We start from the raw sequence: 13,016 nt of genomic DNA on the forward strand, positions 1-13,016 counted from the left end.
AGAATTCTTAGTATATTAGGGATAGTAGCCGTGTGTTTAGTACACATTTCAGATATTTCTCCTCTCCTACTGGTTATTTTGTGATGGGTAATGGAATTTTTTGTAATGCCTTAGTGTTATGTATTATATAGTCAGCTTTAAAAATCATTTATTTTATTCTTTCAAGTTTGCAGTTTATTTAGTAGAACTGTTTCTATATCTAGTTTTAGGAGAAATTATCTTATTTTCTGTCTGAACTTGATTAGTTTCATTGAGCATTTAAATGTTTGCATTTAGAACTTATTCTTACTTATGAAATGAGTTGTCGATCTAATTTATATTTTTTTTAAATTGCTGTTTCCCCTCACCATCAAAAAGTCCATTTTTCCTCATTTGTGCTATCACCTTTATTACATATTAAAATTCTAAATGGACTATGAATCTATTTCTGTACTTTATCTTCTGCTTTACTCATGTGTACTGGTATGTCAGTCCCCAACTTTTTTGTAAAATATTTCCCTATTTACCCTCAGCTTTGTTATGATACAGTTGACAAAATTATATGTGTGTCTTGAGGTACAACATGATATTATGTTACACGAAATAACTCTGCAAAAGCCCTGCCTCAAGCTCCGTAGGAAGGGAGCATGCTTTTCCTGTGCGTGCACTACAGATTGAGGGAAACTGACACAAATGGAGAGGATCTAGGGGAGAACAACCAGAAATGTCAGGAGCTCAGGAAAGCATGCCCTCTTAGGAATAGTTCAGATATCCAGGGGTATTGGAAGTAAAGAAGAGACAACAAGATGCAAGGAACTTACCATATCTAGAAATCAGAATAAAAAGCAAAGGGAAAGCAAATCAAGGTGAGAGCTATTGGTTCATCTTGCATTTCTTAGTAGTTCCATTTGACAGAAGAGTTTGATGGGAAGACAGGGGGAGACAGAAGGTGAATGAAGAGAATGACCACAATGACACAACAGCAGAGGGCCCATTTAGCAGACTGTTGGTGCAGCGACATGTGGAAGATGGTAGTAATTTGACCTATAGTCTAGGGCAGGGTGGCAAGCCTATGGCAATTCTGCAGCAGAATGTTTGCATCATTAAAAAGTTCCCCATCACTGCCATAGGGTGATACTAAAGATGAAGAAAAGCAGCTGAATTTAGTGTATATTTTATAGGCACACTTAATAAATTGAAACAATGGATTGTATTGCATCAGATGGGACTGGATTGAAAGATCAAAAGAAGACAAGAATGAAGGGTAAAATTTATGTTTGGGGGTTGAACAATTGGGAATATTATGATACTATTGACTGAAACTGGGAATTTGGGTGGGGCAGCATGAGAGGTTAGAGGTGGGATAGGGGACCTAGGATCCTCTTGTCATCATATTGACTTTGAAGTGTCTGCCAGACATTGAGTGGAAATGAAATACACTAGGCAGTTGAGAGCTGGCTTTATGAATTTGGAAATGGGGCAAAAAAAATCAATACTGGAGCTATAGATTTTTCACCTATTTTCCTATATGTATTTTCAGAAGTTTACCTGCAAAATAAGCATTAAATTACTATATACTACACAGTTTCTATACCAAAGGAGCTTCTAATCTGATTTGGGAAGCAGAAAGCCATTCTAGCACAATTCAGCAAGCAAGACTACATAGTTAAATGCTAGTGTAGTAGAAATAATAAGTAAAAATAAGACCCCCAAAGGTAGAGGTCATTGAAAAGTTCAGTAAAAATGGCTTCTTAAAGGAAAGAGAGCGCATTTGTTCTGAGGCTTGAAAACTATGCCTAGGGAGAGAGAAAGGGTGTGTGCAATTAAAAGTGCTGATAAAATATGGTGTGATGTTAGCTCTTCGTGAGAATGTGCTGTAATGACTTTGACATTTGCTAAGAGTGTGCTGGGTCCTGTGCTCCACTTTCCTTTGGGAAGGAAATGCCCCAGTTTTGCTGTAGTATTTCTTTGCTCATGGTTGAGGGAGGTAGCGAGTAGAGTGACTTTCAAGGAATCTCGAGTATTTGTGCACTGCATGACCTATCTCTAACCACAGATAAATTCTACCACCCAGGATGACCCCACACTTCTTGAGCCAGGATTCTGGGTGGTTTCTTCAGAGTCACATTAACTCATATTCTCAGGTGTAGAAGCTATGGGAGGAAATACAGATATGGAGGGGAGAGTGTGTGGGGACAAAACTATGTTCTACACTTGCAAGTGTTGATAGGGGCTATAGTGAATGCACCCTGGATGTCAACAGTGCCTCGTGTGTTTCTCCTGAGGTAAATGCCAGCAGCAAGGTCACAAGCTGTGCTATTCCAGGAAGGCACCATAATCTGACTGTAGCTCTTGCTCTTTTTACCTTGTGATACATTCTTTCAAGTCAGTTGTTGTTCTCCAGCTCCTAATTTGTGTTGCCACAGCCTTCCCATGAGGTGGAGCTCAATTTCCCTTCTCTGCAATGGCTTTCTTCTCTATCCCCAATTAATGCATGTTCTACAGCATTTTCAAACATTGCCTTTGGGAATCCCAGGGGTTCTGGGTTGCAGAGTACTGAGAAGAGGTGATGAGGTTAAAGACACAGGTATCTGAGTGTGTCCTTTCATAGTGTGTACCAGCTTGGCATCTAATTGTTTTATTTCTCAGTTTCCACACATGGTTACAACTATATAAAATTTGAAGCTTGCCCCTCAGAAAAATAAAAGTAATAGTTTCATACTCCTAATATTTTTACTCTTGCATTAAATTGGCAGATTTAATTTCAGATTTGTTTATGGATGCTAGTGAACTATAAGAATGTTTCTTTTTCTTTATTTTTTAATTTATTTTCATAATTTTATTGATAAACAAATAGCAATGAGACAGTTTCAAATCAAATTGGTAGGACAGTTTCAATAATTAATACATTGTATACATTCTTCCTGGTGGTTAATTGCTTTTCAAGATGCGGACATGATATCCTATTTACAAACACCATTAGAACAAATTCCTCTGTTCATTAAAAAAATATATATATATATATATATATATATATATATATATATATATCCTAACCATTTTGAATACATAGATACATGACCCCTTTTTTTGTGTGTCCCCTTTTTTTGTTTAGTTCTGTCATTTAAATATTATAAGTGTGTGAACTCAGCAAAATATTCTAAAAGAGTCCAGTAGTCCATAATAGTATTGGGTCTTCTGCTTCACTGGCAATGTCAGAAGATGTTGACCTGAGTCCCCTACAGCTCAACATAACAGCACGCCTTTATTTCTTGTACTTCATTTTTATACTTTTCTGCTGGGTGGTTAAGACCAAGACAAAGCAAGACCCATGCAACAAGAGTTGTAGCTTTTGGGTCTGATAAGGTCAGTGAAATCCCCTCAGGATTTATCCTGAGATCCTATACCTCAGATTGTTTGTCAGTGTCAGCCATGTTTATTAGATGGTTATATAGCAGGAAAATATGAGTTTTACAGGGAGGATAAACTATCAAAATAAATGTTTAAAAAGCTAGAAGATGGGTTGGTGAGATATCTCAGTGGACTAAGTGCCTGAATGGGCAAGCACAAGGACCAGGGGGCGATCCCAGACACAGCCTGTTGTACCAGCCCCACTCCAGGAACGCTGAGCCAGCTACAGAGAAAAGACAAGGTGGTGCATGCATGTAATCCCAGCACTGGGGAGGCTGAATGCAAGAGGATCACTATGAGTCCCAGCTGCATAGTGAGACCCTATACCAAATACATTTTTTTAAAAAAAACTAAAAGACAATTAAATCAATGGAATAATTATTGCTCTTTTATGTATTTGGCATAGGGTCTCGCTACCCAGCTCGGACTCATGGTTATACTCCCGTTTGCAGCCTCTCCAGCTCTTCAGTGAAATAATTAAAGAACATTTTGGAGAAACCATGTTGTTATTTATGGGTCATGTTTTTCTTACACTGCTTCTTCATTCTCAGCCATTTGTTGTGTACCCACTGTGGGCCAATTAGCATAGTCTGCCCTGGGGCCACTGTGTGACACTAGACAGAGAAATTATAAGCATTTGTGTTTCAGGAGTCAGCCATCCAAAGTCCTTAGTACTCACTCGACATTCAGCATTTCCACTAGGAAGAAAAGTGAGAGAGGAAAATGGAGAGTTGTTAATCACGGAGCATAAACTTTGAGTTAAGCAACATGAGTAAGCTCCAGAGACCTCTTTTACAACACTGTAGCTGTAGCAAGCAGTGATGCACTGTATGCAAAAATGTTGTGAAGAAGGCAAATCTCATGATGTGTTCGTACCACCGTGACATTTGTAAAAAATTAAGTGTGGATGTCCTAACATTAGAAGAATGCCACTCACCCAACACACTTGCCAATCATTCAGTTTTTGTTTCTCATTCCAGCCAATTAGCAGAAGATTAATTAGATTTTATTTATTTATTTATTTATTTATTTATTTATTTATTGCAGAACTGGGGATTGAACTCAGGCCCTTGCACTTGCCAGGGAAGCGCTTATTTTACTGAGCTATCTCCCCGGCCCCTATTAGATTTTAGAGTGTAACAGATTCCCCATTTTCAATCCCCACTTTAGATTGCTATACCAGAGAAACAATCTGACTGCATTTAAGAAAAGAGTCCACTCAATAAATTTCTGAAAGCCCTCAGGCATTGTTTTATTCTTACATTTCTCCTCCAACACAGGTTCATCGCAATTTTCTAAAGCTATCTCAATTCACTTTGTTTCAAGTACGATGCCACACCTATTTGAAAGTAAAGCAAACTGTTTTAAAAATAGGAAACAGTGAAATTTCCTCAGATATTATTTTGACAAACTTTATATATGTATTTCCTGAAATTTACCAAATATAAAATTTTTATCAATAATTAAAAATATTTGTGTAAATTTGTAGATTATACATACATTTACTTATAGTAATATAACTGCATCTGTCATTAATTTTGCACCTAACTGAAATATCTACCTCTTCAAATCAATTGGTTTCAATAAATAATTATGAGATTTTTCATGATACCATTACATAATATAAATGTAATTAATTTGTCCTATTCATAACTTGACATTTCAATATTTATTCAAAGTAATGTGGGGTTCTTTTAGATTTACAGTCTGAGGTAAAATGGTGAGACTATAAAGAAATTCTTTCCAAAGCTAAAATGATTTAATGTAGTTCAACGATACAGTCTCAATAATTGAATACTCATCTCCTCCTAAAATTGCCACAGTACACCTCAAAGGCCAACCAAATGTGAACCGTTGCTTTAGACATGTTTATAGAACATAGATTCAAATTGTAAAGAAGCTTTTAACAATTTCTACAAAAAGAATGTATTTCTATATAATGAACCTAAGTCAAAATGGTAAAGCAGAAAAGTACATGAAGTATATATAGAAAGGAATCCTGTTAATGATTGTCTTGTTACAAATGAGGAAACTTTAAATTCCTTAGCTGGTTTCAAGTGAGTATATACACTCTCTCCACAAACATGTACTTGCACACTCAATTGATAAAGGAATGTTGAATAATCACTGCTGAACAATTACAGTAAAAATGTCATTGATCAAGGGATTATTGAGCCAAAATAGTGACTATGCTCATATACCATGGGAAATTACGCAAGTCAGGTGAAGGTGACATATGACAGGTAACAGCCATGGCAGGAGGAACTGTGACAGTGTAATAGCATTTCATGTGAACATATAATACTGCATTTGGGGAATTTAGCTGCCCATGGGAGGAACCTTCAAGGTACTAAAAAAAATCAGGAAAAAGGAGTTGAGGAGATAAATTAGAAACAGAGTGCTGTTTAACTTCAATACTTTTTCCTTATTAGGGAGATAAAAGTATTTTAAGTAAATGAAGACATCTGAATTCTGGGGGAGCAAAGTATGTCAAGTTGTAGCTGTGTATTAAGTCTAAATATGGTAATGTGTCCCTCTCTTTGGAGGGTTCATCTGGAGAACTGGCTCCTTTTGAGAACTCCCTCAGAAAAGATAGTCTGCGCTGCACTGAAGTGGGCATTAGGGTTTAGAATGTGGATTTCCTTTCTTTTTAAAATTCATTTCTTAGTGCCAAACAAGACTCGGTGCTGCCACCAAGCCTGGCATGGCATTGAATCCAAAGAGCAACTCTGATGCACAGGCAGCAAATATAGCTGCTCAGTTGTGTTTATACAAAAGTGATGCCGATGCTCTTTTTCTGAAACACTGTAGAACATTCTAGAGGACAGATGGTTTCATGAAGACTGTAGGCCCAACATCACCAGCTAGTCAAGAAGGACATGCATATAGATGGTTGTAGTGACCAGGTGATTTTCAACGGTGGCATGCTCAGACCACTGAGGTAGTTTCTTCACAGTTTTGAACTCAGCTGCAATGGCATATGCTGAGACTCTAACGTGGATTCAGTGTGTTTCAAGGTTTGAATGAAGGTTTGATCTAAGTTGCCAGAACCTCCACCCTGGACCAGAAGTATGTGATAATGACTAGGCAAAGTAGAGCTGAGTGACATCGAATGGGCCTAGTAAACATGAGCCCATACCCATCTCCAGGCAGACTGGATGCTAACCTAGACCCCTTTCACTGTGCTTATTCACTGTGCATATTGCAGGTTTTGTTGCTAACTCCTGTACTATGGAGAAATGACTTGGTTAACTCCAAAATTCTCTAGTATAAAAGTGAGGCTCAAGGTATTTTTTTTCCTAGCCATTAAAGAGCAAAGTGTTTTACATAGAGGTGCTTTGAAATCCAGCCTGTGTTTATTTCTCAGGTTTATAAATAACTTAAACCTATATAGGAGTTAATTAATTTGGCTGTCCTCCACCTATGGTTTAGCTACTTGCAAGAATAACTTGACCCTTTGCACGCTCTGTGCTTGGAGTTGTAAAGAGAAATCCCAACAGAATGAAGAAAACTGCACTCACATTGCTTGAGTCTGACTCACTGAACAAATTATCAGAATATCCTTTCCATTAAGGACAAACACATGCATTGGACTATTTCTGGCTGGAGTTATTTATGATACTTTTTTTCTCTCCTAATTGACTGACATCCTGAACAGGGAGTGAACCTGTGATTTGGTGAGACTAAGAGACACTGCTAAAAGGCAGAGAGAAATTTGCTGACTCCCTCCGGACTCCTCCTTTCCCTAAACTAAATTATTGCCCTTGGGACAATAGGTCAGGTTTCTTAACTCTGCATTTCCCCACAACTAAATATGAAGCTGCAGGAGCTTCCTAGGTTGTCAGAATCCCAAAGCTCAGGAACATTGAACAGTAGGAATAAAACAAGACCACTCATCATCCTGACAGATCTTCTTGTAGCTCCATTAAGAGGAGCTGACAGATACTAGAATTCAGGTAAGCCCTATGAACTAAGCATAACAGACGAAAACCAATTGAGTCGTTTAATGTCATAAGGCAAATGAAGTGTGACTTCATAGAGAGAAGTCCCTCCAAATATTCCATCCCTCATACCATCCAGTCTCTCCAGCCACTCTGGTGCATGCCACCAATGAGTATCATGACAGTGTCAAGCCCATTAACTGCAATGGAAACCTGTATGCATATGTTGACTTTCTTTTTAAAAAACATTACGGTTAAAAGCAATCTTGGTATGCTGCCTATAGTGGCCAAGAACTACTGGTCACAAGCTGTCTTCTCACCTCAAACTCCTGAGTATGTGTGTCTAGCAATGTTGCCTTCATTTTGGATCCTAGCCAGGTGTGGTTGGTACAAGCCTGTAATCCTAGCACTGGGGTAGGGGACAGGAAGGCAGGAGGATCACGATGAGTTCAGGGCCAGCCTGGGCTACATAGTAAGTTCAAGTTCAACCTGGAGTACACAGCAAGACCCTGTCCCAAAAACTTAATTCCTATCAACTACTTATTTCACACATACGACTAATTTCTATCCTAAGTAGCATAAAGTACTGGTTGGGAATTATCACAATTGCCCATGTAATTTTACTGTAAGACCTGAGAAGCAATTAGCATCTTTTCAGTTTTGAAGTTCAGTGGACTTTAACCCCTTGACTTTGAGAACTGGAGGATGGAGGGGGACTGTTTTGAGCTATCTTCCGCTTAGTTTCCAGCAATGCATATTAGAGTGAAGCACTCCTCCCTCATAGTCAAACCAGCTCAAACCTACATCAGACTTTTGAAGTCTCATGACTAATCAGAAAAACAACTATGATTTAGTGAGTTAGCATTTTGAATCAATGATTTTACATACATTCCAATATGACAATTTAATTCTCATAACACCTCAGTAAGACAGCTGCTTCTTGGGATAAGTATACATAGAAGGAAATTCCATGTCCTGGCAATTCAATAAGTATGTGGCCTTGGTCAGGGCCACAGTTCAAACCTACGCTTTAAGCCAAATCCCATATAGCTTTCACCATGTGGCAAAGCTTCAGATGAAGTTGAAGAGCAGGGAAAATGGACATAAGTCAAGCCTGGCTGAAGTCTTGGTCCTCACGGGTTAATACATGTACACTTTGTGTAGTATTGATTTCCCCTTTGTTGGAATCCTTAATTGCATACCCATCAGGAATTCCCTGCCACACATTTTAGATCAGGATGCAGTTCTAATCACAAGGGCTTCACTAGGGTTTGACCACCACCCACTGACTACCTGTGCCTTCTGTTAGGTTTGGCCTTTACCTTGAGTGCAAGCATCCTGAATTCCCTGGCTGTGCTTGGTCAGAATCAAATTACTCAGCCCTGTAAATAAGCTGAATAACCATCTTGTGTACCTAGAAATGCAGATACCTTTAACCATGCTTGGTGCACACACTCATTTCCTGTGGCTGCTGTAACAAATTATCACAAACTTAATAGTTTAAAGCAATATTTTATTTTCGTATATGTCTTGGAGCCAGTAATCCACTAATCTTATTGTCAGCAGGTACGCACTCCCTCTAGAGGCTGTAGTAGAGAGACAATCTCTTCCCTGACTCTTTTGGCTTTGAGTGGCTTCAGACATACCCTGGCATTTAGCACCCTATGCATGCACTACACCAATCTTAGTCACTGTCACCACATCTATGGTCTGTCTCAAGTATCCCTCTGCCTTTGGTTTTTAAAGACACTTGCACATTGAATTGAGGGTCCTCTTATACAACCCATACTGATCATCTTTCAAATTTCTAATTATATCAGCAAAGGTCCCCTTTCTCAATAGGGTCCTATCCCAAAGTTCTTAGGATTAGGTTTTGGTATGTTTGGCGGGATCAACCATTCAACTCACTACAGAAAGCTTAACATTACCCAACTGTGCTCAGAATAACAGGGAACTAGGCTGTTCATGGCCAAATTATGGCACAGGACTATGAAGACAGGATGATGGCTGTTCTCCTTTCCCACCCTTTCCATTATCATTCTGCCACCAACATGCTCCTCAGGCCCTGAGCTCTTTTGATACCTGGTGTTGTCAGCCTCTCACCATCGTAGGTACATTTGCTCACCGAAGCAGGATAGTGGAAAAGAAAGAGGATGTGAATTAAAGAATCTGGCAGAACTAGGTTAGAAGCTACTCCAGTTTTTCTTGGTGATGTCACCATGCACTAATTGCTTTAACCTCTCCAGGACTCAGGTGAGCCACTTTCAAAATAGAAAGGAGATGAAATTTACTTTGGTTAGTACCTAAGCTTTGGAGAAAGAGAAGCGTGGGGATTTTCTTGGCTCTGTCACTCATTAACCATGTAATTTGGGGCAAGACATTGAATGTCTCTAAATTTTAGGTCCTTCATTGGAACAATGGGGATAACAGGTTTTGTGCAAAAGTAAGGTTTTGATAAAAAATGTTTAGAAAATATAGGCTGTGAATGCATACTTTTCTATTTGGTCATTGCTGCTGTTAGCTACAATTTTCAGAGCATTTAGCTTATGCCAAATGTTCTTCCACATACTGTGCTGCAACATAGACATGCTTCTTTCTCTACTTGTAAGAGAAAAAAGCTGAAGTTAAAAGGTAAAATAGAAAATTATCACAAGAATCTTGCAATATGAGTCATCTCATAGCTACTTGTAACAGCACTGTCTCTTGTTAGTTTTCTCTTGTTGCTAAGACAAATACCTGATACTTAAAATAAAGGAAGGAAAGCTTTGGTTAGCTCACAGTTTGTGGAGGTTTCTGTCCATACTCAGCTGGCTCCAAGGCAGAGTGGCTCATTGCACAGAGCAACTATTCATGTGGGCGGCAAAGAGCAAGAGAGCAAAGGGAGTAGTAAAGGCAACAATGGCAACAGAGAGAAGTCTGTCTCTCTTAGATTGCAGTCAAGCTATCTTCCCCAGGGCTGATATAGCACTCACACCCATAATCCCAGCAGCACTCACACCCATAATCCCAGCACTGGATTATGAATTAATTGTGAAGTCTAGAAGTCTGCTCCATGACTGCATGAGGCTTTGGGGGGATAACTAGATACAAACATTCAGAATCACTGAGATTATTTCCATGGGATACAGTCATCTCCTGTCTGGGTGAAGCTGCCTATTGAGAGACATTTAGAAAGAAGTAAAGAATCTGGGGTGAATTAAGTTTTAACTTTAAAGCAAACATCTTAACTATGGGGAACATTTTGATATCAGAACCACAGATCAAAGTTAATGTCTTTTCTTATAAAATTTCACAGATTTTAAATATGTCCTGGGAAAAAGCTAAGAAATGTAGAGGACTAACAAATGAGCCCTTTTTAATTGCATTTCACTTTTCTACCTGAATGTTCATGGAATTTTATTCTTATTTTACTCGCAATTTCCAATTAGGATCATTATAGTGACAAAACCAGTTTGAGTGTTCATAAATACATCACTTTCTGCAGAAATTAAAGTGTTACTGCAGATGTCAAAATAATGCAATCCAGGAGACTGAGGAAACCTTGCAGGACAAAAGTCTAGGAGGAGTCTCCATTGTTCTTGCTATGTCTTCCATTGATTGAAGTTAAGTACAATCCAATAGCCACATTTTGAATGATCAGTTGAAATGCAATGTTAAAACCAGTGGTAGAGGAAAAGCTCTTCCTAAATAAGCTAGCCAATTGAAAGATTTATGTAAAAAAAAAAAAAAAGTGGACGTCACAATCATTCTAAGCACTATGAATAGGAAATACTACTTTTTTTATTTTGTGAATTGGAAAATCAGATTTTGAGGGCCCATTCTTGTTCTTCTTCCTTCATCAGACAGTAACTAATTACAGTCAGCCCTCTATATCCATGAGTTCTGTATCTGCAGATTCATCCAACTATGGATCAAGAAATTGCTCCTGTACTGCACGTACACAGAGACTCTTTTCATCATCCCCTGAGCAACATTTGTAACAGCTATTTACATAGCATTCACATTGTATTAGGTACACAAATAATTTATAGATGATTTAAATTCCATGGGAGAATTGCATAGATTATATGTAAGTGCCATGTGCTATGCAAAGGATGTGAGCACTGGGGGTTTTGGAATCTACAAGAAGGTCCCTTACAGATGCTACTGTGCAACTATACTTGGATCTACCAATCTTACTCCATTGTGTTGCTAATGCAGAGAGAAAGGAGATGCAGCATGAGTGGGAATACTTGATAAGATGTCATGGTACCTTAGTGTATTTATGAGAGAGCAGAGACAAAGGAAAACATGCCTTGCATGATGACAAATTTGGAGCAAGCTGCCCAGAGCAGGAGGTAGATTAGCTGCATTTTAGGAAATGAATGAGAACTGCACATGGTATTAGAAGCAAGAATTTTACCAATTTCACAGAGCAAAGGGGTAGAAATGAGAAAATACAGAAAACATGCTTTCCTTCCTCCCTGCCCTCTCATAAATGCACTGTAAGGTACCAGGATATCTTTTCAAGTTTTTTCTACTTATGATTGGTACTCTTGTCTCTATATTAGCAGCATATCCAAGTAATCCAAGTAATATCTGGTATTCAAAGCATAATGTGGGTAGAGGTGAAGAGAGAAATGTTGACTCTCTAGGACCCGGACAAGGATTCTGAGGTAGATTCGACAGGTCTACCAAAGGATAAGATAGAGAGGAGAAAAAGAAGGAAGGTGGTATGGTCTCAGAGGACTGAATGAGCAGTTCCGATTTGCCTTGGCACTGCGGACAGAATATTATTGATCTCCAAAGCTTATATGGAAGAACCATGATCCCAATGTGATAGTATTAGGAGATGAGGTTTTTGTGAATTAATTGGGTAATGACAGTGGTTCCCCAGGGTGTAACTAGTTCCCCTGTAAGAAAAGGCTAGAAAGTGAGTTAGTTAAATCTCTTTCTACCCTGGAAGGATGCAAAGAAAGTCAGCTTTTTGCAACCTGGAAAAGAGCCCTCTCCACAACCTGACTATGCTGACACCCTGATCTTAGACCTCCAGCCTCCAAGGCTCTGATTCATAAATATTTGTTGAATAACCCACCCAGTCTATGTGCTGTGCTGTACCAGCCCTAAGAGACTAAGGAACTCAGTTTCTGCTTTGGGAAGCAGTATGCTTTCTCTGTGTGGCAAAATCTGGGCCACCAGAGCCAAAACTTCCCTGCAGTTTCCAGGGCCCCATCTGGCTCATTGAGGACTAATTCAAATATCAATTAATCGTTCCTCATTTAATCCCTTTCCAAACATTTTCACAGTACAGATAATGAGGAAAAATCTTTTTCTTTGGAAAGTCAAGCGAGACCCACCACATTAAAGAAATTAGTCTAAAACTGTTGCAATCGGAGGCTATTAAGTGGGCAGATGTTGGCAGATTCATTCAGGAGCTTATGATTTCTGTTTCACAAAAGAAAGATCAAAGCATTGGTTAACTATACAGGCTTTCCAAGAGGAAAAAGGAGGGGCTAACTATTGCATTTCCTCCACTTGACTTGGCACTAGTAGAATTAGTTGTTTTTGTGCCTGGAAATATAGAAGTTAATTACAAAATTTTAGTGTTACTAGGGACCATTTCAGCCATATCAAGGCACAAGGAGGTTATATTGTGTGCTTGCCCAAGTTCACACAGCTAATTAGTAATAGATCTATGTGGACCAA

The 13,016-nt window shown here is 38.7% G+C and overlaps 1 protein-coding gene across 3 annotated transcripts in view; it reads left to right on the forward strand.

The window, feature by feature from the left end:
- Fgf13 (fibroblast growth factor 13) overlaps window positions 1-13,016 on the forward strand; it is a 675,218-nt gene that overhangs the window by 481,446 nt on the left and 180,756 nt on the right. The gene's annotated exons all lie outside the window — the stretch shown is intronic.

The sequence above is a fragment of the Octodon degus genome, unplaced genomic scaffold (genome assembly GCF_000260255.1).
Source record: "Octodon degus isolate 3935 unplaced genomic scaffold, OctDeg1.0 scaffold00110, whole genome shotgun sequence".
NCBI lineage: Eukaryota > Metazoa > Chordata > Mammalia > Rodentia > Octodontidae > Octodon > Octodon degus.